General features: G+C 42.7%; 1 pseudogene; it reads left to right on the top strand.

Annotated features, from left to right (window-relative positions):
• Positions 1–693: 693 nt before the first annotated feature.
• Positions 694–1916, top strand: LOC137234917 (serine incorporator 3-like; annotated as a pseudogene).
• The last annotated feature ends 10105 nt before the right edge of the window (positions 1917–12021 follow it).

Raw genomic sequence — 12021 nt, 5'->3', positions numbered from 1 at the left:
GCTTTGCTGGCGTTACACGCGCCTATCAGTTGGTCTATTGTCATGTAGGTTTGGAACGTGATGCACGCCGAAAATTAGCAACAGTATATACCAATGATAAAGCGACACCAGAAGAACCTTTAGAAACATTTTTTTTTTGATCCGTTTTTATTGAAAATGTCAATCAACCATACCATAAATACTATGGGAATTTAGGGACTCCTCACGCTGAATTTGAACCGGAACAACTTTGCGTTGCATTGAGTAGCGATGAACATTGGTATCGCGCACGTGTAACACCTCAGATTGCCAAAGATGACATCGGAGTACACTACATCGATTATGGACACCCGGAGCAGGTAGATGCTGGTAAGTTAAGAAACTGGGAGAAAAAATTCTATGCCAATACAAATGCATATGTCCTGAATTCAATATTCCAGTACGTACACTGCACACAGATGCGCTGCCCATAAGTTCCCAATCAAAGAAAGCCGATGAAGCAAGCGATTCAGATGCCGTTGTAATAGAGACGTAAGTGCAGCCGACACGAGCAGATGAGCCTGTATTTATCGTGAACGCGTTGGAGGTACAACAAAATCATTTAAGAGGTAAGCTTCATTTTTGTAAGGGTGATAATGTTATCGATGTTCTACTGAACTCCCAATTAATAAACTCACTTCATGCGTAAGCAATTGAAAAAGGGATAATTCCAATATGTTCGAATGTATTGAATTTTTAAAAATCAATAATCTGCAATATTCGTTGTATAGAGTGTTTTGTGTTTCACAGGCACAGTGGCAAGCTGCTGCTGCAGTGCTTGCCCAACATGCAAGCTCCACTTCGTCGCGTTTCATGTACGCTTTCATGCTATTGGTGGGTACAGTTTCAGGCGCCGTAGCACTTCCGTCCGGACTACAGGACACACTCAAGCGCCAAAGCTCTTTCTTAAACTGGTAGTCTATAAATTGATTGTGAATACGCTGTATATCGTTTATGTTTCGGTTTGGCCTGTTTCTTCACGCTGATGGCATTGATAATGTTGGAGGTGAAGAGCTCTCGCGACCCACGTTCTCATATACAAAATGAATTTTGGGGATTGAAATTTTGATTTGCTTTGGTGCTGCCATTGGTGCAATTTTCATACCAGAAGGCTCATTTGGGCCGGCTATGATGTGGGTGGGCTTAATTGGCGGACGTGCACTCATTCTTGTGCAGCTGGTGATAATTGTAGATTTTGCACATTCGGTAGCTGAAAATTGGATTGAAAACGCGGAAGACAATCATGGATACTTTTACGCTTTGTCGCTTGTTGGCATTTCTTTATTACATATCTACTTGACTCATTCCGGCGGTTGCGGTCTTAACAATTTTTTTTATTTCCTTCAATCTCGTTCTGTGTTTCGTAATAAGCATTCTTTCTGTAATGCCCGCTGTACAGGATCGTTTGCCTCAGTCGGGTTTATTGCAAAGCTCACTGGTTACTATCTACACTGTTTACTTGACTTGGTCTGCTGTTGCCAACGACCCAGAAAAAGACTGCAATCCTATCACGACAAATATAATTGGATTGATAGCTTGGTTATTCTGCCTTCTATATAATTGCATTAGCTCTGCAGTTGAAGTGTCAAAAAACTAATAATGATGGTGAAAGGCGTCTTTCAACAGAAGCTCTCTCAGATGCAGAAGCTGGTGCAGATAAAGGTGTAAGTGATAACGAAACCGAAGGGGTTACGTATTCTTGGTCCATGTTTCATATTGTTTTTGTTTGCGCTTCCTTATATGTCATGATGACGCTTACCAAGTGGTATAAACCCAATTCAGATATTGAGCTATTCAATGCTAATGCTGCTTCGATGTGGATTAAATAATATCCAGTTGGCTTGGAATCACTATATATGGTTGGACCAATGATATTAACGAATTGTGATTTTAGTTAAAGAGTGAGATTAAGAGCACGTAAAGTAGAGAAAAACATTGATTAAATTTTTAGATGAGCTCTGTATTTATTTATGTATAACTATCCATCTGTACTTGTCTAATGGTTAAAGAAAGAGCGCTTGATGTTTGCGGGGGGGGGGGGGGGGGGTTGCACCGCTAGTGTGCCACTATTTCATTAATCTTCATTGCTTATATAACGTGCCATCATGTGTTCGACTATAATGACTGACGATGGTGCTGTCATCATGTTTCGACCTTAAAGGTCGTTGTGAATCATTGTTTCAAGCTACACCGTCCCACTTCAATGTGCTACTGGTGTGTATAGTATTTTAGCAAATCTTGCCATAATTGGGGTAGAGCCTTTTACTGAAAAATATTTTAAGGTCCGTTGAAATCGAAAACAAAAAAAATGTTTGTAAAATTATTTTTAAATTAACGTGGTGTACTAATGACTAAAACTTGTTCTTGGCTGGTTTAATGTAACATGCTAAGAGTTCTGCGATGAATGGTAAACTAAAATCATTAGCAGATATGCATGTGACGTGACTTGGTCACCAACAATTACTTAATTTGGATACAAATATGGATGAGCGTCTTAGATATTTATGTAGCTTGTTTTTAAACCGTATCTGCACATCTGTTTTTGTCTAAATGGTTGGTGATTATAAAAAATTACTAGAAGCCCATTATGAATATCAACTTAATTAGACGTGAATTTATCTCAAAGTACCCAGATAAAATGGCTCAGTATACATATGTATTTCATTTTATTTAATTGTTGTTAACAAATACAAATACGTTTGTGTACTCATTTAGGTGGAAAAGAAACTATACATTTAAGCACAAGCAATTGCGTTGGGGTATGTTGGCCTCGTTCAGGGGAACGAGAGCTGGGTTTGATTTGTTGGAAATTTAAAGATGATGGGCTGAAAGCCTTTAGGTTCTGTGGCAGATCGGTTTGCCCTTCTGCGGTAGGCTTTTATGATGCCCTCGTTATGGGATAACGAGTGAATGGGATGTTTTCTGGTGTCCTCGCTCGGGGAGCGAGTGAATTTGGGTTGACTTGTGGAATCTTTCCTTTAAAAAATATAGATAATGGGCCGAACGCCCTTAGATTCTGTGGCAGATCGGTTCGCCCTTCTGCGGTAGGTTTTTCTGGTGTCCTCGTTCTGGGAGAACGAGTGAATGGGATGTTTTCTGGTGTCCTCGCTTTGGGTGAGCGAGTGAATTTGGGGTGGTTTCTTTTTTTTTTTTTTTTTTTTACAAGGGGCTCCCGGTTAGTATTATTATGAAGCCTCAGTTTTGCTTTTTGTTTTGCGAGCTTTTGGTAAGCTCCCATGCGTCTTCGTGTCTCTAGCTCCCTTTCCCCATTGCCCACAAGTAGCTAGGTGTAGGATTCCCCCTCCGGCAGACTCGGTACGAGACCGGGGGTGAGAAAAAAAGAAAAATAAGATGTAGGATCGCCCTCCGGTAGACTCGCACCCTCACGAGACCGGGGTGGTTGATTATAATTAGGGCCTCGGGAGCGACGCAATTTTAGGGATAGCGGGGCATCACGGCGCGTGATTGAACGCGTCTTTATGTCCCGCGCTCCCTTTCCCCATTGCCATCGCGTAGTACGCCTTAGGTTTCCCCTGCGGTAGACTCGCACCCTCACGAGACCGCGGGTTTGATGATAATATATGGCTCGGGAGAAACACAAGCTTAGGGATAGAGAGACACGAAGACGTGGGTTCCTTAATATGCTTTCGATGCTATCACTAACCGTGGGCCTCTAATTGTAGGTAGTCGGGGGAAATAGAGTTTGTTAGGAGCTCGTCACCTTCTCGCAATCCGTATCTTCCGGTGGAAGAAGGATCAGTTTGACCAAAGGTCGTCTGACTTGACCCTTCTCGGTTTTGAGGTCGACTACGCGTACTCGGTCATCTTCGCCGGGGTGTACGTTGACAACTCGACCTAACCTCCATTCGTTGGGAGATAAGTTGTCCTCTTTGAGGACAGCGAGATCTCCTACTTTTATATTCTGTCTGGGATGCTTCCACTTCACTCGTTTGTGAAGTTCGGATAGATATTCGGTTTTCCATCGCTTGCAGAAAGTGTGATGGAGGGCTTTGAGTTTCTGCCACCGATTGATCATCGAGGCAGAGCTCTCACTAGCATCCGGCTCCGGCGGAGCCAGTAGATGGCTGCCAGTGAGGAAATGGCCTGGGGTAAGTGGCTCTAGGTCCGTTGGGTCATTCGACCCTGGGCTGAGTGGGCGCGAGTTGAGGTACTCCTCAAACCTGCACAAAAGGGTTTGGAACTCCTCCATGGTGTACTTATGGGGAGACGCGATCTTTTTGAAGTGGCTTTTGAAGCTCTTCACTCCCGCCTCCCACAAGCCGCCCATATGTGGAGCAGCGGCGGGAATAAAATGCCAGCTTAATGCTTGATGATTGTACTTTGAGACTGTTTTGTCTCGGCTTTCTGCCAAGAAGGCTTTAAACTCGGATCGTAAAGATCTTGACGCTCCGACAAAGTTTGTACCATTGTCGGAGTAGATGTTTTTCGGACATCCTCTTCTCGCGATAAAACGCGCAAAGGCTGCGAGAAAGCATGGAGTACTAATGTCACTAGTGGCTTCTAAGTGGATGGCCTTAGTGGAGAAACAGACAAAAAGGCATACGTAGCCTTTTGACAGTCGACATCCCCTACCGCGGTAGCTTTTGATGTCGAAAGGCCCCGCAAAGTCTACCCCGGTATTGGTGAACGCGCGGGTAAAAGTAGTCCGTTCGCAGGGAAGGGTACCCATGAGTTGGGACTGCGCCTGTTTTCGGTGAATAGTGCAGGTTTTGCAATTATGAATGGTTGCCCTAATCATGGTTTTGATGTTAGGTATCCAGTATTGGGTGCGTATCAGACGCAACATGAGTTGATTTTCCCCATGCAGACTTTGTTGATGAATCATTAGGACTGTAAGACGGGATAACCTGCAGTTGTATGGGAGGAGGATTGGGTGGCGTTCATTAAAGGCTAAGTCCTTTGACGCCCCGAGTCGCCCTCCTACCCGAATGATGCCATCTTGGTCTAAGTAGGGATTAAGTGAAAGTATTGCACTTTTCCCTGCAATTGGTTTTCCGGCCTTTAGATAATTATATTCGGAACTATAATGTTGTTTCTGATAGATTTTAATTAAAAGTCGTGTAGTGGCCTTAATTTCACCAGGGGAGATTAGGTGCGACATGACCTGGAATGAATTTTTTGTTTCGGGGTGGGTTCCTCGGTAGAACCTCATAACGTATGATAAGACCCGTAGAGCCCTAGGTAGGTCGGAAAAGCGTTGAAGAATATCGGTAGGATTGACGGTTGTTGTTGCGCAGGTCTTTGCCCTCTTTTCCTCTACGGAGGTGATGTAGTCACTTTCTTGTGCTGGCCATTGGGAAGTGTCTTCTTGCAGCCAAGAAGGTCCCTGCCACCACAACGGATTGTTGACCAATTCAGACGCAGGTAATCCTCTGCTGCCTAAATCTGCTGGGTTGGACTCTGAGTTCACGTGCAGCCAGTCCTTATGTCCGACCATGTCGATGATCTTGGTGATCCGATGTGCGACGAAGGTTGACCAGGAACAGGGCGGTTTCCTTATCCATGCGAGGACGATTGTTGAATCCGTCCACAGGTGCGCTTTCACTGGTCCCAACTTGAAATTCCTGAGAATTGATTCGGTGATTTCCGCTAACAGCACGGTTCCGCAAAGCTCCAATCGTGGAAGAGAAAGGGTTTTCACTGGGGCTACTCGGGTTTTGGCTAGAAGTAGGTTTGTGCAGACATTATCATCCGTTTTGACACGCATGTAAATGACTGCTGCATAAGCCTTCTCGGATGCGTCACAAAATCCATGGATCTCGATGTCGGTTCCTGGAGAAAAGTTGACCCATCTAGGTATCCGGATTTTATCGATTTCATGGTATTGGTCGGTGAAGGTTTTCCATCGTTCCAGCGTACTGGTAGATACTGGTTCGTCCCAAGCGGTGCCTTCCAACCAAATACTCTGCATGAGTATTTTTGCCACAATGACCATTGGTGCCAGCCATCCCAAGGGATCGAAAAGTTTGGCGATTGCTGATAGTATCGCTCTCTTCGTAATGTTTTCCGGGTTGTCCAGCGTCCCTGCTTGAAAATAAAATAAATCGGAGAGGGAATTCCATCGAATGCCTAACGCTTTAACTGAACTGGTATCTTCGAATGCCAGGAAGTTTTCATTGAGTAGGTCTGCTTTGGCGATGTCCCTTAGAATGTCCTCTGAATTGGATGCCCATTTGCGAAGTGGAAAGCCCGCTGAGTGTAGGACTTGACGAATTTCATCTCTGGCTTTAATAGTCGATGTGATCGTATGTCCACCCGCTAACACGTCATCTACATACATGTAATCTCGTAGTATGTTAGCCGCTGTAGGGTGTGAGTCTGACACGTCGTCTGCCAGTTGTAGGAGCGTTCTTATCGCGAGATATGGAGCGCAATTCACCCCGAAGGTAACCGTCTTTAATTCATAAAGACTAATAGGGTCATTCGGGGACTTGCGATGCACAATACGTTGAAATTTGGTGTGCTTATCGTTCACCCAAATTTGTCGATACATCTTTTCGATGTCGCTATTGAAGACGAAACGGTATAGTCTCCAACGTAAGATAAGGATGGGTAGATCGGCTTGTAGAACTGGGCCTGGGAGGGGAATATCGTTTAGGCTATTACCGTTGGCCGTAGGGCTCGAGGCATTAAATACTACGCGTACCTTTGTAGTGGTACTTTCTGCTTTAATAACGGCGTGGTGGGGCAGGAAGTAATGATCCGAATCGTCGGATGGGATATTCTCCTTCAATTTTCTCATATGTCCGAGCGTTTCATATTCTGACAACACTCGAACATATTCCTTACCTAAATCTGGGTTTTTTATTAGCCGCCCCTCATTCCGGAAGAATTGAGAGCATGCACGCTTCAGGGATAGTCCTAAGTTAATATTGTTAGGGTAATCCTGCCGGAATGGTAGTGACACGGTGTACCTTCCATTCTCACTTCGCTGCGTTGTTTCTTTAAATAGTTGTTCGCAGTACCTTTCATCTTCATTTAATATTTTATTTTTGGGTACATTTTCTACCTCCCAGAAAGCTTTGAGTTGATTGTCTAACGCAACCTCGTTGTAGAAAGACATAATGCTCTTCGTTGGATTCGGTGCTTCGATACGACCGGTTAGTATCCAACCGAACACTGTCTCTTGGGCTTAGAGTGTGTTTAGCACATTGTTTTTTATACCGTTCATTATAATTTGGGGATATATGTCTCCGCCAAGTATGAGGTCTACGTCTTCGTTGACGTAGAACCTCTTGTCTGCCAAAACCAAGTCTGGGAATGCCTGCATAGTCATTGCGTTGATATGGCAGGATGGAAGATTCCCAGTGAGTTTCGTTAGAACTAGTACGGGTGTAGTCAGGCTGAAGCAGGGATCCACTGGTGAACGTAGTTCGATGTTGGATGCTTCTTTCACCTGAGCTGACACCGCATTTGTGATGCCTGAAACATGGGCATGTATTTTCCTCGCTGGCAAATTGATTATGCGTTTCAGTCTTTCAGTTATAAAGGAGCATTCAGACCCAGAATCAATTAATGCCCGCGTGGAGAAGTCGGTACCATTATGGTGAATGTGTACGCGAGCATTTCCTAATAGCACGCCTGTGCTGGAATTGGCATGGCAGGATTTGACATTCTGATTTGCATAGGAAGGTGGTTGTCCCGATTCCTGTCTTTTCCTTGCCTGTGCCGAAGTTGATGGGGCATTATCCGCATCTTTGAAGGGATTTCGTCCCGCCGGTTGCTGAAGTGTGTCCGCATGCAGGAGCGTGTGGTGACGAGAGTGGCATTTGGAACAGTTGTATGAACTGGTGCACCTCGTCACTGTGTGTCCTGGGGATAAACAATTCAGGCAGCCATTTGTGGATTTGACGAATTTAATCCTTTCTACCGGGTTTAAATCGCAAAAGCGTGAACAGTTGCGTAATCTGTGCTCCGTAGATTTGCACTTCTTACACATTGATTTTGTTGTTTGCTTGGTTACTTTGGTTTGAAAAGCACCAAGTCTTTTTGTAGAGTTTTCCGTCGACTGGCGCGACGTGCTTGATTTTTGCACTTTAGAAGTGGCATTCCCTGTAAAACCAGACACGGTTTCAAGTGTCTGGAAACGATTTGACAAGAATTTGTCCATATCCTCCCACTTTGATATGTCCGTCTTGTGGTCAATGCTCTGCTCCCAGAGAGCCAACGTATTTTCAGGTAATTTCGTCGAACATAAATAGGTAATAATCGCATCCCAATTTGAAACATCGATCTGATGTGTTTTTAAAGATGCCAAGCAATTATTTATGTCGCGCTGTAAGGTTTTGATAGAGCTGCCGCACTCGCTATCTATCTTTTTTAGATTAAACAAAATTTGTAGTTGTGAGTTTACGAGAATCCGCTTATTCTCGTATCTCTCACATAGGTTTTTCCAGGCTGTTTCGAAGCCTTCATTTGTCAGGGGACATTTCTGGACGATGTCCTTTGCCTCACCTTGAGTTTTCTGATTGAGGTGGAACAACTTTTCTACCGGGCTTAGGCGACTGTTGTTTTTGTATATGGCCGTGAACAGGTCACGAAACGTTGGCCAAGATAGGTAGTCGCCCTTGAACACCTCAGTATCACAAGCTGGCAGGCGGATACTATGTTCGCGCGCACGTTCTCCCTCAGGTTTGACTGCCCTATCTTTTTCCTCCTTCAATTTGGCTTGAAGTTCAGCCATGTTCGACATGCATCTTAGGAATACGGCATATGCCGCTTTATGCTTGATCTTGACCGCTGCAATTTTCTTTGCGTCGAGCGTGTCAGAGCCAAGCAACTCCTCTAGGGCGTTCTCTGCTTTGCCCCACTTAGCTTGCAACTCTTTTTGCTGTATTGCAAGAGTGTGTATAGTGTGCAAAGCCGCATTGATATCATTAAAATCGGCCTCGAATTCGATTATTCGATCGGCCAATCTAATGTAGGAGTCCATGTTCATGGTTGAAAAGTGGAGAGCGAATTAACCAAGGGATATAAACTTGAAAAACCTGAGCGAAACACCCAACCAACAACTATTAAAATTACGCAGAATTGATTATTACTTTTAATTTGTTTATTTTTGTCTGACTTTGTAGATTATTGTGCCGTAAAACAGGGAGCAGGGGGAAGCAACACCAATGTGTTTTGTGTAAATAAAGGGGGCCACTCGCCACTTCCAAGTTAAATTGTATTGTATACTAAGTGCGCGCGTTGATATAAACTCGACGAAAAGTGTGAAACCGTGAAATAGATCTTATGCAACAAAGAACAAAAAACTGTGTAACAAGATTGATTAAGGAAATTAGTGAAAATAATAGTGACGCAAAAGAATTTAAATTTTGCCGCAGTCAAATGGCGTGAAATTTTTGTGAAAGTGAGGTTATGTGCACCTCTTCCCTGTGCTGTGTCTGGAGAGCCTTACCGCTGGTGGGTGGACAGACCAGATAGTCACAAGGAATCTTAACCGACGTTAATGCAACGCGTTTGCACTTATTTTCTTTTTTGGCACTACACAGTTTTTTCACACTTTTCGCGGTTAACTACAATCACGTATGGCACTTTAAATGATTTTTCGCACTTTTTATTTATTGTTTTTAACCAACCAAAAAAAATGTGGCAAGAAATATTGCACTTACTCTGGCTTTTTTGGTGATTTGTATGTTCTGGTGGTGATGTGGCAAGATGAATTGTGGTGTTGCTGATGGCTTAATCTGGCTGTCGCTTGCTCAGTGTTTTGCACGCTGGTATTAAATAATATACTATCGAAATTTTGTGGTATAGCTGTTGGCTGTGGCAAAATTCTCCGGATAGCTTTTTATGGCAATTTCTGTAATTTTGGTGGGGACAGCTATGATCTTATGATGTGGACTGTATAAAGGTACTGTATTCCAAATTCCTGGTGAGATAGGACCAAATGTTCGGCCGGTGTGCGTCTAATCCTGGAGAGGTGGGCGCACCGGGTCGATCTCAGCGGGAGTAAGCGGGTTGGAAATGAAAATAAGCAAATAGACGAGATTTCTCGTTATAGTATATGTGATTTATTGGGTAAATGTAAAACTAGCAATAGTTACAATATTACCTGAATAAACGCAGAAATACGGCAGAGATCGCTGGCGACAGATGTTAACTGGTTGGCTGTTGAAATCAAAGAGGCCGGTTGTATAGCAAGCTACAACCGTTGACCCGCAAAATCCTCCGTTTTGGAGGGGAAAGGCACCCACACATCAGCCCCGACATGCATATGCATGAGTGCTGACAAAAAGCACACATACACGTGCATGTACATGCATGCACATGCATGAGGGTGATGGTGTGGGTGGTTATAAATTAATTCGAGTATCGAGTATCCATTTGCAGAGTTGCATTGGGGGGGTCGCAATCAGATGCGGAAAAGTTAGGCATCCTGCCTAAACAAACATAAAACAATTATTTGCAAAAGAAACATTTTACACAACATTGAGAATTTCACTTACATTAGATTAAATTAAATTAAAAAATTGTTTTCAAAACTATATACACACATATATTCGCGCTGCATCCTTTACGTTGCTCATCTCATCACACTGTGTGCTTTTTGATTGCTTTGAAGTAAGCACAGTTGATATTGTCTACGTCCTCTTTGAAGTTCACACAGTCTTTTATTCGTTGTTGTATTCGCAAGCCCTCTAGTGTTAGCCTTGTTTTTGTTCTTCTTTCTATGTCCAATATACGCGCATTCGAAAAATCAGCTGACTGATTGTGTATTGATAGGTGTTGCGAAAGTGCCGTAGAGGTCTTTTTGTTTCTTGCGTCTGCTTTGTGTTCGCTTATTATGATCTTTTTGTTGTCCCTATATAAATTTTGTTGCAGCCTTCGCCAGCTTTTCCCTTGCATTTGATTTCGTATATCACATTATGTTGTTGCTCCTTTTCGGTTTTGTCTTTTGTTCGTGTAAAAATTGTATTTAGAGTGCAGTGTGGTCTGTGCGCAAATCTTACGTTGTTGTTGTTTATGATATTTCTCAAACTTTTGTTGTCCGTTAAGCCTGGTATGTATGTAATTCCTGTGTATATTATGTTATCCCGTACATTATTGTTTTGTGTATTAATATTTGAATGTTCAGTATTGTTAATTGTTGTAGTTATTAGCTTCTCAGTGACTGCATTGTTTTATGTTATTAATAAAAACAGATCTCCCTGAGGAAGGTACAAAATGTACCGAAACGCGTAGGAGGATAAAGGAAAACTTAGTTTTTCGCTTAAAAACCACCGGCTTAAACATTTTAAATTTAAATATTTTTGTTTTTGGTTATCTTAACGAACTATCTTAGCTCCCAAAAATGTTAACAAAATCAATGATCGCATTCGAAACGAATTTCCTGGTGAAGTGACAAAATATAAATCCATCGACACAGTTACAGATGAAGATAAAATTGTGAATTATCCAAATGAATTTCTATACTCCGTACAACCAAAAGGAATGTCTGCCCATATAGCAACTTTGAAAATTGGCTCACCAATTATGCTTCTTGTGAATTTAAACCCACCAAAATTGTGCAATGGATGCAGACTTTGCGTTTAGAAATTAATGCCGAATGTAATCGAAGCAACAATCATCAGCGGTAAAAGCAAAGGTGAAGATGTGCTCATATCACGGATCCCAATGATTCCTACAGATTTTCCATTCAATTTTAAGCGCTGACAGTTTCCTGTCCGCCTTGCTTTTGCAATTACAATCAACAAAGCACAAGGACAATCGCTTACTGTTGTAGGCTTAAATTTAGAGAGTCCGTGCTTTTCCCATGGCCAGCTATATGTTGATTGCTCTAGATTTGGAATAAGATACAAGAGTAACATGTTCCCTATGAAAACGTTTTTCCCATCTTCAATCATCACCAAATTTTTGCTGTAGGTTCCTTCGATCAAGACGAAACTTTTTCATATTTCAGAATTAAGAATTTTAAATTTAAATATTTTTGTTTTTTGGCTATGCAAGCGAACTATCAAAAGGGGCGTGGCACCTTTC

The sequence above is a fragment of the Eurosta solidaginis genome, chromosome X, assembly GCF_040869045.1.
Source record: "Eurosta solidaginis isolate ZX-2024a chromosome X, ASM4086904v1, whole genome shotgun sequence".
NCBI lineage: Eukaryota > Metazoa > Arthropoda > Insecta > Diptera > Tephritidae > Eurosta > Eurosta solidaginis.
The sequence above is the reverse complement of the archived record's forward strand: the minus strand, read 5'-3'. Positions and strand labels throughout refer to the sequence as shown.